Source organism: Sus scrofa, chromosome 3 (assembly GCF_000003025.6).
Source record: "Sus scrofa isolate TJ Tabasco breed Duroc chromosome 3, Sscrofa11.1, whole genome shotgun sequence".
NCBI classification, from domain to species: domain Eukaryota; kingdom Metazoa; phylum Chordata; class Mammalia; order Artiodactyla; family Suidae; genus Sus; species Sus scrofa.
Window position 1 is genome coordinate 117,378,296 of NC_010445.4, and position 18,508 is coordinate 117,396,803.

General features: G+C 49.1%; 1 long non-coding RNA gene across 1 annotated transcript in view; it reads right to left on the bottom strand.

Annotated features, from left to right (window-relative positions):
• LOC110260050 overlaps window positions 1-17,309 on the bottom strand; it is a 78,684-nt gene extending 61,375 nt beyond the window's left edge. The window contains exon 1 of the long non-coding RNA XR_002342831.1: window positions 16,864-17,309. This is a non-coding gene — a long non-coding RNA (uncharacterized LOC110260050). The remainder of the gene's footprint in view (window positions 1-16,863) is intronic.

The following is an 18,508-nucleotide window of genomic DNA, read 5'->3' on the forward strand; positions in this document are numbered from 1 at the left end:
CACAGTGCAGAGCTCCAGGGCTTAAGAAACACTCCTGGCCCCTCCAAAGGGCTGGGGTCTGCTTTGATCTCTCCCCCATGCACCAGGGCTCACACCTGCCTCCCAGCACTGCACAGAACAGCACCCCCAGAATGCTTGGCTCTGACTTCTGGGGAAGCAAATCCTGGGAGGTGCCTTCTTCCAGCTGAGACAACCCAAGGACTGGGCTCTTTCCTTATAAGAAGCACCAGAACCACAGCCCTATCTCTGGGCTCCAGAAACTGCAGCTCCTGCTCTTTGAAGCCCTGACCAAGGTGGTCTCCCCCAACGTCAAACAATTCAGCCAACCCCAGGCGAGTCCAAGACAGGCACAGAGGGGCTTCTGGGAAGACTAACCAACCAGTGGCCTTGCAGACAAAGCCTCCTTCCAGAATGCTTCTGACTGGTGCTAGCGAGCCGAGTCTGGATTTCATAGATGATGTGAATGTTGGGAATTTGGGTTGCTCTCTACTGCAGAGCTGGACAGACCTCTAGAGACCATCAGATTCTTCTCCTGTCCCTGAGCGGGGCAGAAGCACAGTCAAACCTCCCGAATAAATCAGAGCCTTTCCCAAAGCTGGACTCACAGAACAAGAGATGGCCTCTGGAAAATGCCCCAGTATTCCTACCCTCTCCCAGGCCTCAAAGCCTGCCCCATTCAGTCAAAATGTCTCATGCTGCTGGCTGCATGCAAGGCCCCTCAGTGGAGGCAGAGAGGGATAGTGAAGGTCATGAGAGGAGGTCATGTTCCTGTGCACGCGTGCACACACATGCATGCACACACACACGCACGCACACGCGCACACACAAAAGCACATCCAGCCCTATTTGTCTTAAGAGCAGTGCTATTCCCCCAACTTACTTGGGGGTAATTCATTCACTTACTGAATAAGGCTACTTGATGCATCCTACTTATGAGGAAGATGTTACTTTCCAGCCACCCTCCAGAAAAGGACTCACTCTGTGCCAATGTGGAGCACCTGTGAGTAATAGCACGGGTACATGTGCAGGGACCATGTGAGCATGTACACAGGAGGCAGGACACCATGGCACAATGTCCTAAGGGCAGTAGCCCCAAACAGATCTTGGCATGGCATGCAACCTGCATGACACACCCAGGCCAAACTCCAGGGCCCCACAGCCTCTGAGAGGGTGTAGGCAACAGGCTGGTGGCACAAGGCCAGGAGGAAGGGAAGTGAGGAACGTGTCTCCGTGGGTCTGGTAAGAGTGGCTGTACCCCCTGGAAGTGGCCCACTCATGCTTTGGGGGCTCAGGATGCTGCTCATTTGATTGTCTCTCTCCTCCAGGGAGGGGCAACTAGCAGCTCTGGACTCTGCGTCTCATGCAGGGCAGCTTCTGGAGGCACTGTCACTTACAGCAGCCTCCTCATCTCTGAGTCACAGTCCCCCTACTCCAGGCCCTTGGCCAGGTCTGTCCCCAGGAACTTTTCTGTAGCCAGACCATTCCTGTTCTAATGTTGCATCATCAAATTTTGAAAAATAGGTTGTTTCACAGTTAACAGAACCAGAGGCATTTTATTTGCTTGCTCTTATCAAAAAAAGTAAGAAGCACCCACAGTACTGTCCCTTTAATGTGTGCTGGCCATTAGCTTAAACATCCCATCCCATCTTGCTAGATATCCTTGACATTATCTCTAGACTCTACACAACAACTAATGGAATATGCGGGAAAGGGTCAGCCTCACAGAAGAGTGGGGAGAAGCAAGGGAGATGAGGAGCAGGAAGAGCTTTGTAAATGACCTGGTGCTGGGCTTGCTGAAATTAACAAGATTATTCCACCAGGTCCCTGCAACCACCTCGGATGCACTTTCCTACCATGAGGGGCTTCTGCCTGGACTTCAAACGCTGCCCACTGGCAGTTGACCAAAGAAGGTACCATCAGGTCTTGTGAGGGCGTGGGAAAGTCACTGCACCTCACAGGGGCTGATTCTCGTTGAGTTCAGTGGAGGGACTCCAGAGTTGTCAAAAGACAACAACTCTGAGTTCCCTTCCAGCCTGATGTTCTGCAAATCACTGGTCCTGCTTCGCCCATTGATTCCCTGGGGAGGACAAGGACTCCTACAGGTTCTCAAGCCCAGCTTTCCAAATCTATTACACGCATGTGACCAGATGCAGATGGGGCGTATAATATTCACACAAGTGAAAACAGTCACCTCCCTTGCAGGTTCTGGGCTGGAAAAGGTGAGGGGAACACCATGAATGCTCTAGTTCATGTTTCACTTTAGCTTAGAAGAAAAACCACAGAAAAATAAACCATGTCAATCAGCCCCGCTGTGTAAACAAGTGATTGATGATAACTCATGAGACAGTGTGCATTTCTTTAGGGAGTGACTGGCAACAAAGACCCCAGAACAAACCTTCTTTTTTATGGTTATTTGGAAAAGGACAAGAGAAGTATTTGTTTTACTTCTGGGAGCTGCTATAACCAACCCGTTGCTCTCCAAACAGCCTCTCTGAGCATCAAGCCTGTGGCTCTTATACTGTGTGCGCAGAGCCAGCTGCTGGTCACCAGCAGCCTGTGATGGGTTGGGGTGAGGCCTTGTGAGCACAGCTCCTCGAGGCTCCCACCCTCAGAAGCAGGGCTGGGATCTCCTCCTCAGGGCCCTGCTGGCTCACAAGGCACTTTTGTGCAAAGGAGAAAAAACCAGCCCCCATCTTTCAGAGGCAATTCTGGCTTGGCAGGCAGACAGAGCCTTTGCAAATTAAAAAAAGGTGCCCTACCTCCAGATCAGTGATCTGCAAACTTTTTCTATCAAGGACAGATAGTAAATATCTTAGCCTTTGCGGGCCAGAAGGTCTCTGTCACAGCTCCTCAACTCTGCCACTGTCACACAAAAGCAGCCATAGACAACACATCAACCAGTGGGTGTGGCTATGTTTCAAAATGGTTTTAGTTTACGAAAACAGGCGGTGGACCTGATTTGACTCATGGGCTATTATTCCCCAACCTCTGCTCCAGGTGGGTGCAACCTAGCACCAGAGCTTGGTAAATGGGACCCAGGCTAAAATTCATCCACTAATCATCCCTTTGACTTGTGCAAAACCTACACAATCCTACATCATGACCCTTCTCTGAATTCCCAAGGTTCTGGGAACCTAAGGGGACAAGCTTCTCAGACCTGGAATGAACCATCCCAGTGAGTCTTAGCATCCCTCATCCCCAACTCTCTCCTGCTCCTATGGCCTGCAGATCTTGGGGTCACGCCACTTCCCTATAGACCCAAAGCCTCTTCTTCATTCCACTGGGTAGCCCCAAGCCAGTGAACTGCACTGGGCATGGCTTTTAAAACCAAACTTCTATTTACTTGAAGAGATGAAGGTCTGTGAAGACAGAAAGTCCAGCTGAGCCAAATCGCAGAGACTCTCGGAGGAACAAAACTGCCTGTCTCCCGAGACCTTCTTCTTCGACCAAACACCAATTAACCAATGAATAACTGGGTGGACTGGAAGATTAAGGCAGTTGGCAAAAACAAGCTATTTCTGGACATTTTCCAGTTTTTTCCCCCCAGTCATCCAATTATATTTAAACTACGGCTATGTCTTCACGCAAACCACGCACAGTCCACAACCCTGCAGCGCAAGCAAAGTCTACAGAAAACCCATTTCTTACAGCACCAGAGAGCAGTTCCGAGAACACGCGTCTGACTTTACATGGAATACTCCATTACATTACCACCCTGCATCTGACCTTCATAAATATCAAAACCTTGCTCTCCTGCATTCTGACATTTAATTCTTTCCTGTCATCTAATGAGGCCATGTTTGGTTAGAAGGTCACTTGTCATTTACAACACTGAGAGAGACATATCATTTTAATGAAGCTCCTAATGAAATTGTGGATAAGATTACAACACGTACTGGCCGGGAGACAATGGAGGCCTCGGACTGAGCCAGACCTTTGTGGATCACACCGAAAGAATGAAAAACAACCAAGGCAGGCTGGCATTCCTGCTTAAGCCGAGGAGTCTGGCCCATGTCATTCTAAATTCAATTACCCAGAAGAAAGTGTGGATTCATGTTAATATATTTTACAAGGTCCTATAATTTATCATCCTTTGTTTTTCTTTATGAATAACAGATTTTCCCTCCGCTAAAAAGCACATCAGGGGGTGGTTGGACCGGAGAGAGACCAAGAGCCACTTGCTTTTTCTTCAGTGGAATGGAAAGATGTACAAATTCTTCTCCCTAAGAAGCCTGGCAAAGCTTCGACGGAGAGAATTGCTAGGAAGTCCATGGCAGAGACCAGGACGGCAGATGCACCCATACTTCACGCTGGGAGAGGGAAATGAGGCAAATCGAATGTTCTCATAGCAAGGAGGGTCGATGGTGATGCCAAGCCCTGCCCTGGCCCACAGAAAATGAGAGCACACTCTTTCTGAGCAGCAAGAGGCACTGCCAGGAACACCGCCTAGAATTCAGCCCAGGGAGACGGGCCTGCACCGGGGGAAGGACGGTGACAAGGATATGGGGCTTTGACTTGGTTGGGGAAATGACAGCCTCTCAGATCGCTTGTTCCTGACACACCACCACTGTATTCAGTCATCATCTCGGAACTCATGTCGCTGGCGGGAACCAGTCTTCCCCAGAGACCGCTGACCGCAATGCTTCCCGCCACGCGCCTCCTCACCCCCACACACCCAGGGGATGTGATCTCACACTGGCTCCTGAGGCTCATATCACCCTCTGGTTTGGCCATGTTGACGAGGATGCAGTCCAGTCAAAAGTGAGACCCGGCCTTTGGTGGAAAGTGTGAAGAGGGCCTGACAGCTCTTTTCTCAGATGGAGACAGGAGAGGGGAGGAGAGCGAGCTCCAGAAAGGGGAGGGGAGTTCTCCCACTGGAGCTGATGGGGGCCTTCCGGGAAAGGGCCGTAACAGGAAGGACAGAGGGACAGCAGACAGACCAAGCTCACCACGGCCAGGGGAGCTTTTCCCGCCGTGATTAAGACAGACCGTTTCTCCAAAGATGAATGCGACGCTTTTGCCACTCACACGCCTTTGGGCAATGTGATCCTGGCACTCCCCCACCCCTTGAATCTAAGGCGGCTCCTAACAGCCTTGCAGAGAATACAGTGGAGATGGCCCCACGCCAGTTTGGCTTCCTGCCTTTGGCGCGCTGGCTCTTAGGGTGCTCCCTCTTCTGCTCTGAGGAGCCCAAGCCACTTGGAGAGGCCAGATGCAAGTGCCCCAGAGGGGTTGTCAGCCCCACTGAGCTCCCAGCTGCCAGCCAGCATCAACTGCCAGCCACAGAAATGAGCCATGTTAGACGTGCAGCCCCGCTCAGCCTCAGATAACGTCGGTCCCAACCACCATCTGCCTGCAATCACATGGGGGACTCCAACGGGAAACCACGAAGCTGAGCCAGGTCAACTTACAGAACTTTGAGAGACGATAATAAATTGTTCTTCAGCCACACAGTTTCAGAGTGGTTTGTTGCATATCCATAGTTAACCAAAATACAGGTATGGTATGAACACTGACCAATCAGAATGTTTGCTGACTGGCAGCAGGCCTGGAGGAAGGTCCTTAGAGACCTGCTGTGCCAGATGTTTACCTTCTAATTCCTGGAGTGTGAGGAGGTCCAGCAATTGCTGGGGGTTGGGGACTGAGGTGGCAGAGGGAACTCAGAGGGATTGGAGCTGCCAGCATTTCAGTGTATCTTAACAGGTACAGACATCCTCGTGAGCACCAGCTGGCTTCACCCGGGCACCCCTCACCCTTGCTGGGCTGTATCTCATGTGGGAAGGTAACCTGTGCGACTCCCGGGATCCAAGAGGCTCCTAAGAACCCACTTGTTAGAACCGTGTTCTATCCATGATCGCATTTGACCTTTACAGTGGTGCTGAGAGGCAGATGAAACTGGCCTGCGTTTGACCAGTGAGGAAATCTGAGGTCCACAGAAACTGAGGACAGAGGCAATCACAGGAAGTATATTGATCGGGACAGTTTATTCCTTGTTCTGGTTTGGACAGCACCTCAGTCTGGGACCTTAAGCCCCTGCTATGGCTTCTTAGAAGCTCCTCATCCCTCAAGTGAAGGAAATGGAAAGGTGGTTTCTGAGGGCACGTCTGGCATTACCATTACCATTCTCCGAGTTTGTGACTCACCTGAGGTCACCAGGAAGGGAACAGCAGAATCAGGACACGTCTCAAAGCCCTGACTCCTCGTGCAGGGCTCCCATGACTGCCTCCGCAGCCACCTTCCTGAGATCCATCGGCATCATTATCCAGTGGGGCAGCCCACCCCCATCCCCAGGCCCTGGACAGGACAGTGTTTCTGGTCCGTGCCCCAAGAAGAGCCTCTCTGCTTGTGCTTTCAGCCCTGGGCCTTCTGTCCTGATATCCAAGGACTAAATCTTCAGAGGAGGTGCGAGGATGAGGGGAGGGGAGGGGATGATGGAGAGAGAGATGAGGTGGGGGTTCACTCTGAATCTCAGCCAGATCTGCCCAGGCTAGCTCTGAGTAAACCCTGCAGCCGCCACACAGGAAGCTGCTCATCAGGGCAGACACTGTGCCTTTCAGAGGTCCAGGGCTCCCATCCTGACCTAGTCCTAAGGCAGCGGCGGGAGGTGATGGATCTCTCTTGAGATTGTGTGGTTTCCAGGAAAGCATTCCAGAATCTGAGACTGGCTTCAAAGGAATGCATATCTGTTCACTCCCGCCCTGGCTGGGAACCAGCCCAGGGCACCTTATTCTTATTAGGCTGGAGATGTCTTGGACACTAAGCTTGAAAAATGCACTGAGGATTCTGACACAGATGGGGAATGGTGTAGCTATGCAGAAAACCCCATTGTTGGCAGCACTAGACCTTTTCTGAAAGATTTTTGGGGGCAAGTAATTTAACTCTTTTCTATCTCACATTTTCCAACTTTGAAATGGAAATGAGAAATCTCTTTTGTCTTATAACCTTCCTATACCTGTGAGGTTGGATGGGACAGAGTAGGAGCTGAAGCATCCATTACCTAGTGGAAGGTGCAATATATCAAATATGAGAATCAAATATGAGAATTTCCAAGTACTGAACAAAGAAGAGTGTCCTAAATGGGGTGTCAGGGCAAAAGGGGAATTTGGTTGGAGAATCTGGCAAGATCGGAATGGAATGAGCAAACGTGATTGGATAGAAATGTGGAACATTCCTGAGCGGCACCACCCCCTCCCTCGCCCTGGCTCCCCCATGCTCTGGATGTGTGTATACTGAGCAGGGCGAGAGGGAGGGGGCATCTGGGCCATTAAGACAATAAGGAAGAGACAGGTTATGCTTTCACTTATTTACTCTCGTCTGAATGGGGGGGGCCTTCCAGGGGGTACCCCACCTTGTGATGATTAATGTTACACATCAGCTTGACTAGACTTCAACACTGAGATATTTAGTCAGACACTAGGCTAGAGGTTGCTGTGAAAGGTTTTTTTTTCCCCCCAGATGACATTAACATTTAAATCAGTAGGTTTGAGTAAAGCAGACTGCTCTCTCCATAACATGGGTGGGTCACATTCCATTTGCAGAAGACCTTAAGAGAACAAAAAGATCGATGTCTCCCAAGAAAGGAATTTTCCTTCAGGGTCAAGACTGTAACTTCAATTTTCCCCTGGTCTCAAGCCTGTTGGCCAAGCCTGCAGATTTTAGATTTGCCAACTGCCATAATCATATGAGCCAATTCCTTAAAATAAATCTGTCTCTGTATATCTACATCTATATCTACATCTATCTATATGTCAGAGGAGAGCGAAAGAGAGGTGACTGGGATGATGTCAGACTGGTGATGAAGTGGTCTCTGAGCAGTTGATGAGAGCCCGGGGGCACGCTTGTTCATCAGCCTCTCAGCCTCAGCACACGTAGAAAATGTAAACATTCCACCAAGATCTAGTCTCTGCCTTCCTCTCCTCTCACTCTACATATGTTCTCTGATTGACCTCATCTGACCTCTCCCATCACTGCAACTATGCCCTCTTCTTCAATGATCCCCAGATCTCTACCACTGGCCCTGACCTCCTGGTGAATGGCATCTACCCAGTTTCCCAAGCCATTAACTTACGAGTCAAGTATAACTCCTCTCTGTGCTCCTCCTCCATCCACTAATCATTAACTCCTGCTGATGATACCTACGAGGATTTTCCCAGTGATAAAGTTACTGTCCTAATTCGGCATTCGTCTCTTTCCCAGTGATAAAGTTACTATCCTAATTCGGCATTTGTCTCTAACTCAACAGCCTCCAGGTGGTTTCACTGGCCACAGCCACAGACTACTGAGAGGATGCCCCAAGTTGCCCCCATCATGTTCAGACTCTTGCTAAAAAGCAGCGTTTTTTTCTGCTTCTTAGTGATGAGAATATACTGTGTGGACATACTGACTCAAAGGTGAATACTTCCAAGGCATTTTGAGCCAGGCTCTGACAAACAGCTTGGAGATGCATCATTCTTACATTCTAAGATCTGCTTGGAACCTTTGGTCAGTCTTCCCACACCAACCTGGACAGCCTAACCAGCATCTTCTTCCACTCGACTCTATCAGGGGATCCTCCTGGTCACAAGAATGGAGGCAGAGAAAGTTCCTGGTGACCTGGCTGAGCTTCAGGGCACTTTTGCAATGAAGTGTACCCTCTGGGGAAGTTGGCCTGGACCATCAGCACCTTGGAGAGCTCTGGCTCTGACCTCTGCTAGGGAGCTAACCGGACCAGTCCTGGATTCTTCTGGGGGTGGTGGCAGGGAAGGAAAGAGTTAATGTCGAACATCTCATTAACCAAACACTCAGTCCAGTGATTTCAGGCATCTGAAAAATATGAATGGCCCTGAAGTCAGCCCAGACTTGGGTTTCAGGAGCTCTACATCTGCTCAGATGTAGGTTGGTGATTATGAACCTGACTCATGGCCAAGCCAGTTTATTAACACTGAAGACTAGTGCTCCCCAAGTTTCTGTGCTTGGACTGCGCAGAATTCAGCAGCTTTCATAATTTCATTTCCGGTTAATTGCCAATGAAAAGACAAGCCACCTTGAGAAGTTACCCCACCTTTCTGGACTACTGCCATTTGTGCTTTGTTTAGTGCAAACGGCCCTGCTCTTCTCGCTGTGAGCTTTTCAGCATCCTCTGCCCCCAACACCATAGGATGAACTGGGAAGCAAGGACTTCAAGGATGTGGAGTCTTCAACTGACCAAGGCCTTACCAATTTGGGGAGGTGGTATTGTCTCTGGTCATTTGCTCAGGGAACTCAGAAATTAAAACCCTGGGTCTGTCTCCTTAGCTGCTCTTCATTCCTATTTAACCAGAAGCCTCTAAGGCTGGACTAGATGGAGGAGTTGGACCTCCTCTGGAAGACACCTATGTATATGAAGTCACAGAAATGTCTGTGCTCTCCAGAGTTAACACAACTGCCCCTCCACTCGCCTTTGCTCCCTCAGATCTAGTCCATAGCCCTCTCTAACCTGCCCTCTGTGTGACAGCCCTCCTGAGCTCCTGTCCCTGATTAATCACAACATCTGATTTGCTTACAAAGTGTTTCACATTCTCCAGTGTCCCATCCAGTTTTCAAAGCAGCTCAGAGACATAGATAGGCTTTTTCTTATCCCTATTAACAAATGAGAAAACCATGGAGAGCTTAGGTGACTTGTCTAGACAGTCAAAAAGCAAATGCTGCCAGTGAAAAAGCAAAAAGAAAACTGCTTTGGAAGATTATATTCATCCGCCTGAGATCTGTCAAAGTCCATCTGTTACTCTCTGCCTCCGGAGCACAAACAAAACCCCAGGTCACTGGAAGCTTGTCAACAGCTTCCTCTGAGGTTCTTGAGATTTCTTGGGGGACATTTCCACCCCCTCACCCCAAAAGGTCGGCCAAGGCTCTAAAAGAAAAAGCAATGCTTTTTTAACAAAGGCTCACTAGCAAACATTTTGATACCTGTTTATTGCGTGAAGCTTGCCTTTAACTCAACGCACGAGCTCTTAGGATGATGACTTGAATCCAATAAATAGACCTTCAGCTTTTCCCTCCTCTCCAAATGCCTGAGAGATGTGACCATAAGCAGAAGATGTTCCTAATTAGCCAAGGAAATTGTGGGGGGGGGGGGGCGGGGAGCTCATCATCCACAGCCGTGATCAGCAGCAGCCATAATGATGCACGTGTTGGTCCCAAACGATAACACTTTAAGTTTGGTTATAGTACATCATGCCGGGTTACATCTCTAGCCATACTGGACTAACTGAACTCAAGGCCACATGGGTACCCCATGCTGAAGACCAACAAGTCCACATTCTTTCTCACCTTCTTCCTCCCTGGGTCCCTGCATCTAAGCCAAATATGACACCATTCAGAATTAGCAACAACAGTCTACACAGACATGCCTTACCCTCTACCAAGGAAGAAAAGATCTCTTTGTTTTTGATTACTCTTGAGGTCTGACTAGAATGTTGCTCTGCACACTAGATGTGCTCTTAGAGGTGTGAAGGTAAATCATTCTCAGTGTATGTGACTCAAATTCCGTGTGAAATTTTCTCCTAAAGAAAGCTCAACTCTGAGCCTGTTTACGCAGAGAGGATCACTGTTGCAAGTTGAAGAACTAACGACCACCTTTTTTAGTTAAGGTTGGTCAGACCTAGGGCTATCCTTGTCCCAACACACAGAAAACAGCCTCACTTGATAGGACCCACAGGACTGGGCTCTTTCTCCACTTGCTTTTTCCTGAGACAAAACCAGTCAGGCAGCCGAATCCGTCTGAGGATCTCACACTTCCCTTTGTTATTTCGTCTCCTCTCTCCTTGGTGATCCTCTTCGAGGATCCCAGCCTCTCGGGACCCTCGTGCTTTCTGTTCCTCTATTCCTCAAGGAAGAGGCAATGCAGGCCACTCGCCCTAACATGACGGTCAGACCCTTATCTCCCTCTTCTGGGTTATCAACATCTATAACCACAATTCTAGGGCAGGAGAGGCCTGTCTCCTGGGAAAAGGTTTCAAGCCTTCTTGGACGGGTAGGCAGAGGAAGAATGCCAGGAACAGAGGAGTCTGATGGGGACTGCTGACCTGTTCTCCCTACACATAAGAACAAGCCCAGAAAGGGCTGCCTTAAGACATGAGGCTTAAAAGGCTTCCTGGAGTTGGGGGCTGACCAGAACCTGAGGCCAAAGTGAGAGGTTAAAGAAGAGGCTGTAGCAGCCAGGAGTCAGCATCCAACACAATTCAGAGCAAGACTTTTTCTGCCTTCTTGGGTGAAGAGTGGGAAATTCAGGTTCCGTCTGTGACACTCACACCCCTGTGGCGGCTCCCTGGGGAGGTGCCACCTGTGAGTGGGCGTTCACAGAGGTCACTCCTGCAGGCACGGGGTGAGATCAGCTCCACCAGGAAAAGCAGGAGTTGGAAGAGGAAGCTGCGCCCTCTTGATACTCAACGCGAACCCTTGGAAAATGACCCATCCTCTTGGCCTTAAACTTTTCCATACGCTCAACATTATTAGAATTTCTCCTTAACTACGCAAATCAGCCTCAGGATCCGGGACAGCTGTACCAAAACAATGTTTTGTTCCCCACCCTTTCCCTTGAGTTCTTATAATGAAAGTGCTTAGTTAACACAAATTACCAGCTTTGCTTTTTACTTTTATGACAGATGAACAAACATAGAATCATCATGACTATACAGGCCAGCTCGCCAAATCCACTTCAATTATCTACCACCAGGGCAGAATTCTCTTGGTGAGGCGGGAAGACATGGAGGGAGATTTCCGGGTTGTGCTGTGAATTCCACTAAGCAGCCTGTTTCATGCTTGGCGCTGGAATGTATAAGAAGGCCTTGAATATAAATCAAACTACAGAGTTGGGGCATCTAACGTGTTAAAAAAAAAAAAACCCAAATAACAACAAAAGCACTTTTTTACCAATAGAAATTAACAAAGAAAGAAAAAGAATATAGTTGAAAAAGCCTAGAGGTGAGATGCAGGCCACTTAAGTTCTCATCCCAGCCCAGCACCTATCCTCCGTGTGGCCTTGACAAGGCCTTGTCACCTTCCAGACCTTAGTTTACTCAGCTGTGATACAAAAGCCTGGGTTCAATCAGCAATTTCCTATCACATGCGCTGGGCCCTAAAGACCCAAGATGTTACGTTATGGGTTTCAGAAATGTTTTATTTCGAAATTTTATATTTTAAAATATTTTTAGTCATCGGTAAAAGTGTGATTTTTAAAAACAAGAAGGATAGCCATCTTTATCATGCACACTGACAATAACTTGTGTGACCAGGTGAACTCAGTTTTGTGGCAGCTTCAAAACAGAGCCCCCCCCCACTTGTCCAATTAATTGAAGGACAAGGAGACTGCAAAGCAAACTGTTATGCAACAGCAACCATTTGGATCCAACCATTGCTGTGAATTAGGATTTTCTCCAGACTGTGAAAACAAAATAAAATACAAAAGTGAGCTGGAATCTAAAACTAAAACATGTCAGGGATCACCATAATATCTCATTTATAACTTTTGCACTGATCAAAACAGTCTCATTGTGGTTTTTATTTGTTATAAGCTTGATATTATGTCATAAATGCTTTTGCCAGTTTATTTGCTATGATTTAATCATTAATAAATAAGACATTCAGAAATAATATCTTTGACTGCTTGTGTAGCTTTAAGTTCCATATGAAATTTCACTTGAAAAAAAAATGTTCCAGTCCTTTACAAATTTTGAAAACCACTGGACTAATTATCTCTAATTTTCCTTCCAGCAAGAGGATACTTTATTCAAATCCTTCTCTGGGGATAGGAGAATTGTATGACTTTAGGAAGTTTCTGGCTTAATCAGAACCTTCATAAGAAAAACAAACAAACAAACCTGACTCCCATGTCTACAAACTGCCCTGAATAGCTCGGCTCCTTCTCCATGGGAGAAGGAATTCTGCAGAAGAAGGTTTCCGGTTACTGTGCAAGATTCAGATTCTACCCCGTGGACCCCACCACCCGGTTGCGGAGACCTGCCTGTAGAGAGCTGACAGTGAATAGGAGGTCAGGGAGCAGGAAGAGGCTGCACCCTTTCTGAGCGTGTTCTTGGTGCTAGGCTCTGTAGCTGGCATTACATATGTCATTCAATTTATTTATCACTATTCAGAATACTTGGCAATATTTTCCCCTTGCACAGATGAGAGGACCAAGATGGATACCCAGGCAGTGAGTGGCAGAAGCAGGTCTCAGATCTTCGCCACTCTTCTTCCCAAAACAAGCTTCCAGTGGGTGGTGAACAGCATCGCCAGCTCCCCAGTTTGGGGTTCCAGAGGCAGGGTAATTTGTGCAGACCACAGCAATCCCAGCATGCTGCAAAGAGGTGCTGGCATTGGAGCTGGATCTTTAAGGATGCAAAGAAATGTTCCAGGAAACAGAGAGTCCCCAAGAGGGGACCGTGAGAAAAGCACAGAGAGAAATGTTTCAAGAGAATGGCCATTCTGGTGGCAGAGAACTTCTTGTGTGGCAGGAATGAAAGGTGTGGTGAGACTGCAGGGATGGAAAAGGCAGGGTGACACCACCCTGCCCACCCAGCCACATCTGCCACCATCCTGGCACAGGACTCTGGCTGCCAGTGATTCAATGCCTTTATGTCCCCTCCCTCTTTTACCTGGCAAGCTCTTCCTAGCCCATGTCTGCCTGGGGGAGTCTTTCCTGGCCTTCTAGAAATCTGCCAAATTCCACCTGGTATGAGCAGCCTCTCCCGATCCCCTCAACCAGATGCAATCTCCCTTGACTCTAATCACCCAGAGTTCTTTTATTTGTTCAACATAAGGCCTCAATGGATGAACATACAAGAAACATTTTCTGGGAAAGATACTGAAGCGGAGGCCAGGATATAAGCCTCAGTAACATCTCTGTGTTGACTTCACACTTCAGTAGGGCCATCATCAAGCCCCCACCCCCAGCCCCTGCCCTTGTCACTGCAAACACTGGAATCCCTCCACTCAGAGCTGTGATGCTGGCCATGGCTCTGGGTAGAGTGGACATTTTCAGGACATTCTCCTTCCTGTGGCCAGGGTCCTCGCACCTAGGAGGTGCTCAGGAAGAATTCTTTGAGTCCAGATGAACTCTAGGCTCAGCCTCCCCCAGCTCTACCCCACACTAATGTATTATGCATCTTTTCAAGTAACTCAGGAACTCTGACTACGACATGAGTAACTTACAGAAAACACTATCCTCTTCTGATTAACTGCAAAGTTAGTCTTTCTCACATTTCTCCCAGAAAAAAAAAAAAAAAATTGCTGCCACTGTTTCTAGACCGTTATCCACAGGCTACTGTCTGCATTCAAGGACCAGCTCAGACCACACAGTAGGGCTGCACAGCAGCACTGCACACACAGCTATGCCCACCCGAGGCCTCAGCACCTGTGAGTCCCTCCGTCCCCTCCCCCTCAGTGCCCAGCCTCTGGGCATCTACCCTTGTGAGAAATCCGCCCACCGAAGGGCTGTTCCAGACCTCTTAACCCACATGAATTCAGTCTTGCCAGGCAATTGTCTTGCAAGAGCTCTGCCCCTGAATGGGGGACCGAGGGCAGAGCGAGTGATTTCTTCTCTCCTCAGATGGTCATGGCCTGGCAGCAAGCTGGCTGCTCAGGAAGTGCTTAAGAGCCATCCATCCTCCAATCTCTACTTCCTGTGCCATCGTGGAGCTGGGACCCAGGACTCTCTTCCTCTGGCCCTGAGGGGAGCATGCGGAGCAACCCTTCAAACAAAGCCTGGCCTTGGTGGCCGGCTCGGCATGCACAGAACATCAAATAGCTGGACATGAAAGGGCTGAGGAGGATGCTTGCTAGAGAGGCACTTAGCCTGAAAAACCTGAAACCATCCACTTGACTGAGGGCCGCTAACCACAACCTCCAGGAATGATTAATGATTACGGCCGGAGCTTATTGCAAACAGGCATGTGACAGCAGAGCCACTACCCTCCCTCAGGACCCGCCCGCGTGATTGATGAGCCACCGAGGGGCACAGAGGGGCTGCAGGGGGAATGAGGCAGCTCAGGCTGCAGCCACCAGGCAGCACCCATCCTTGGGAAACACTGGAGGGAAGCCAGAGCCTGTGTTCTTGGTGGTTGGCTTATCCCACACATGGCACACGAGCCAGCCAGCACTGAGAGTCTACCTGGTGATGTGGGAGGCCTGGGCTAAACTCCAGTGAGGTGAGAGGTGCTGACACAGATGAGATGTGGCTGCTGGCCCCGCAAGGGCTCCTCTCCAGTGGGGTGCCTCAAGCAGTAGCATTATAGCAAGAGTGTGCAGGATGCTTTGAGAGACGGCTAAGTGCTCTGTGTGGACAGAGCAGGCGGCAGAAATGAGGTACTTGCCCTCAAAGGCCTCCCTCCACCCTCCTGACCACCCACCCCCGCTGCCAGCCACAGACAAGTCCCCCATCCCTGGACCACGCTTCACCAGAGAAGAGGGCAGTCCATCTGCTCTCATGCTTTCTCTGGCCTTTCCCAGAAAGGACAGTTAGCACGGCATCCTCACGCTATCTCCCTCCTCCCCACGTGCACCCTCCAGGACCGCCGAACCCGGTTTCTGACTCTCTGACACATGGATCCACTGGGCACGGGCTGTAGGAGCACAGCCCCTAACTTCGGGAGTTTAGTCTTGTTGAGATAAGCTGCCCTCATGTGAAACAAGAACAGACAGAACAAAGTAGAGCTCCCAATGTGCTGCCAAGAGGGAGTGAGGAAAGAGAGAGTGACACTGGGTTGAAAGGCTGTCGGGGAGGCCAGGGAAGATGAGCATGGCCCCCTCGAGGCGCCGCTGGGCTATAGGCCTCTTCCCCAGGAACAGCCACTGTCTAGTCTGGGCCAACAAAGTCACCAGAGGTACCTCTGAGTGGCCCTGAGGCAGTAGCAACAGCGAGCGAGCCCAGCAAGGACCCAAGACCCAGCCTGGGGCTCTGAGACAACCTAGGAAGCCAGTCAGGGGCCCAGGGACGACCCTTGTGGGGGCCTGGCCGGTCTGCAGACTCTGGCTCCGTTTCATCTTAATACACTCCTGCATGTACCTGACATCGGATACTCGTCCTAGAGCATGCAAATCTAATAAATTCTTGGCTCCTGCAAGTTTCTTTAAAAAATATAAAAGAGGATCATATATATAAAGAAGTTGATTAATATATACCCTGCTAAAACAGCCTGAAACATCTGTGTATTAAGTTCATTTATTAAATTACACCAATCTGTATTTTAATGAGTGAAAGATACAGTACTTATTCTGTCATCCATCAAAATAAACTCAGGAAATACTTAACATTATAATCATTTTTCTTGTTTGAACACGAGTTATGAAATATGAATCCCACACTAAGAATGCTGGACTTGCCATTATGATCAAATATGTTTTCACAGGTGCAGCAAATATTCAGTTTTCATTTCTCTCTCCAACTGTTGAAAATATAAACCATGTTTTCTAGTTCTTAGCTGGGTAACATTGCCTGCCCTCCACATGGCAGCCATTATTACAGACTTATTACCCCACCGGCTTTCTTTCTCCAAACACACTCCTCCTAAGTTGCTTAGTAATGAAAACACAGGCTTCTGTGGGGCCCCTGCAGCACAGGCTCTTCCCCTCCGGGGCTCTTTCAGCGCAGGCTGGGCCTTGTCCCCTCATCCTCCTTTCTGGTGGCACCTATATCCTCCAGGTTAAGGATGGAGTTTCAAAAGCCATTTGAAACAAACGGTGCATTTGGTAGAGACGCAGAAGGCAGCTGGGCCTCGGCCTCAGCCTCACCCTTGAGCAGCCCCTGGCCGTGGGGTTTCCATGCCCGCTCCCCCCTCTGCCCACCCTAAACCACTCCACTCAGGAGACTTTAACGTAGGCTGAAGCCTCAGGAGTGAGTCCAGCCTTTACCTGTGTTCAGCTATCCTTGAAGCGGAAGTCCCAGGACCAGTGGAGCAATAGAGTCACTTTCCAGGAGCTGAGAAGGGCTGGTTCTTCTGCCCAGTGGAATAATGAGTGGGAGCTCCCTGGGCCAAGGGAGCCAGGAGAAAGGCCCCAGCTGGGTAGGCTGCTGCGGAACCACAGGCTGGGCTGATGAAACCCAATCAGGAGCTGGCGGGGCTTCTGCCTGCTTAACCCCTCAGTGGCTCCCCACGGCTAGAGCCCCACTTGGACTATGAGGTCCATGCCTATTATCTCTTTGACCTCATGCCTGGACACCCAGGTCCCCCACAGACTCACAACACCCACTCTTCCCTCTCCTGAACTAGGACCTGCTGGTACACAAACATTCCACACTCCCTCCCACCCCCCGGCTTTTGCCCAGGTGATTCCCTCGGCCTGGGATACCTCTCTGTTCTCCCTTTACTTCTCCAGGTTAATTACTAAGTTTTGATTTCAAGCCCCACCTGTTGGGAAAGCCCAGTGGGAGGAGCCACTCATTTTGACCACTAGGAGGCAGGGAACCCTCGCAGAGGAACTGACCCCTAAGGAAACAATGGGAAGGCATTCGACTTAATGGAAATCCTTTGAGCAAATGCATGGGGGTGTGGAAGCCCTAGGCTATTCAGGGGATGGAGGAGAGACAAAGGGTAGCTGGGAGGGTTGTGGAGTAAGAGAGTTTGGAGCCAGCCCGGGGAGCACCTTGTGCGGAAAAACTAAGGGACTTTATGCTGTAGGAAATATGGAGGGTTTTTTTTAACCTCTCACTTTCATTCTTGGCAGATTTTTTTTTTTAAGGTCAGGTCCAGAGTTGTGGACATTAAGCATGTAAAACCATGTAACCATTTCAGAGTAGTATAATCCAAAACAATCTCAGTAATACAAAATAAGAATTCCAGAGTCCCCACTGTGGCTCAGGGGGTTACGTATCTGACAGCAGCAAGTCAGTTCTGTGGAGGTGCGGGTTCGATACCCAGCCCAGCACAGTGTGTTAAAGGATCCTGCGTTGCCACAGCTGCAACATAGGTCACAGATGCAGCTAGGATTCAATTCCTGGCCAGGGACCTTCCATATGTGTGGAGGTGGCCAAAAAGAAATAAATTAATTCCTTTTCATGTTTTTCAAATGTTTACAGCTAAAAGTTCACCATTCTAAACTATAAACTTCCTTTTTTGGCGAGAAACATTTATATTTTTATCCATCTTATAAAACTAAAAGGACCCCAGCCAATTATCCTCCCTGGATCACCAAAATATGGATAAAAGTGAGAAGTTTTTGAAGGGATTTGAAAATTCAAGACATATATCTAAATTTTCAGCTAAGACATAAAGGCTATTTGGGATTCAGCGTGCCTCAGAGTTGTAAGAAAGCCAGATTCTATCACCACTGCGGATGGAGGGCTGCTCCCAGGAAAGGGTCCAGCCTGCCCCACGCTCACAACAGAGAAAACACTTTAACAAGTCACAGGAGCGTGCAATAAACCGTGAGTGTCAGGAGTATGGCGGGGTGATGAGAGCAAGTGAGACGGGAAGAAGCAGCGAGATCTGGAGCCCTGTATCTTATGCAGAGGAAAAGCGCACAATATGGCTTAACTGGCTCTACACGTGTCTAAGGC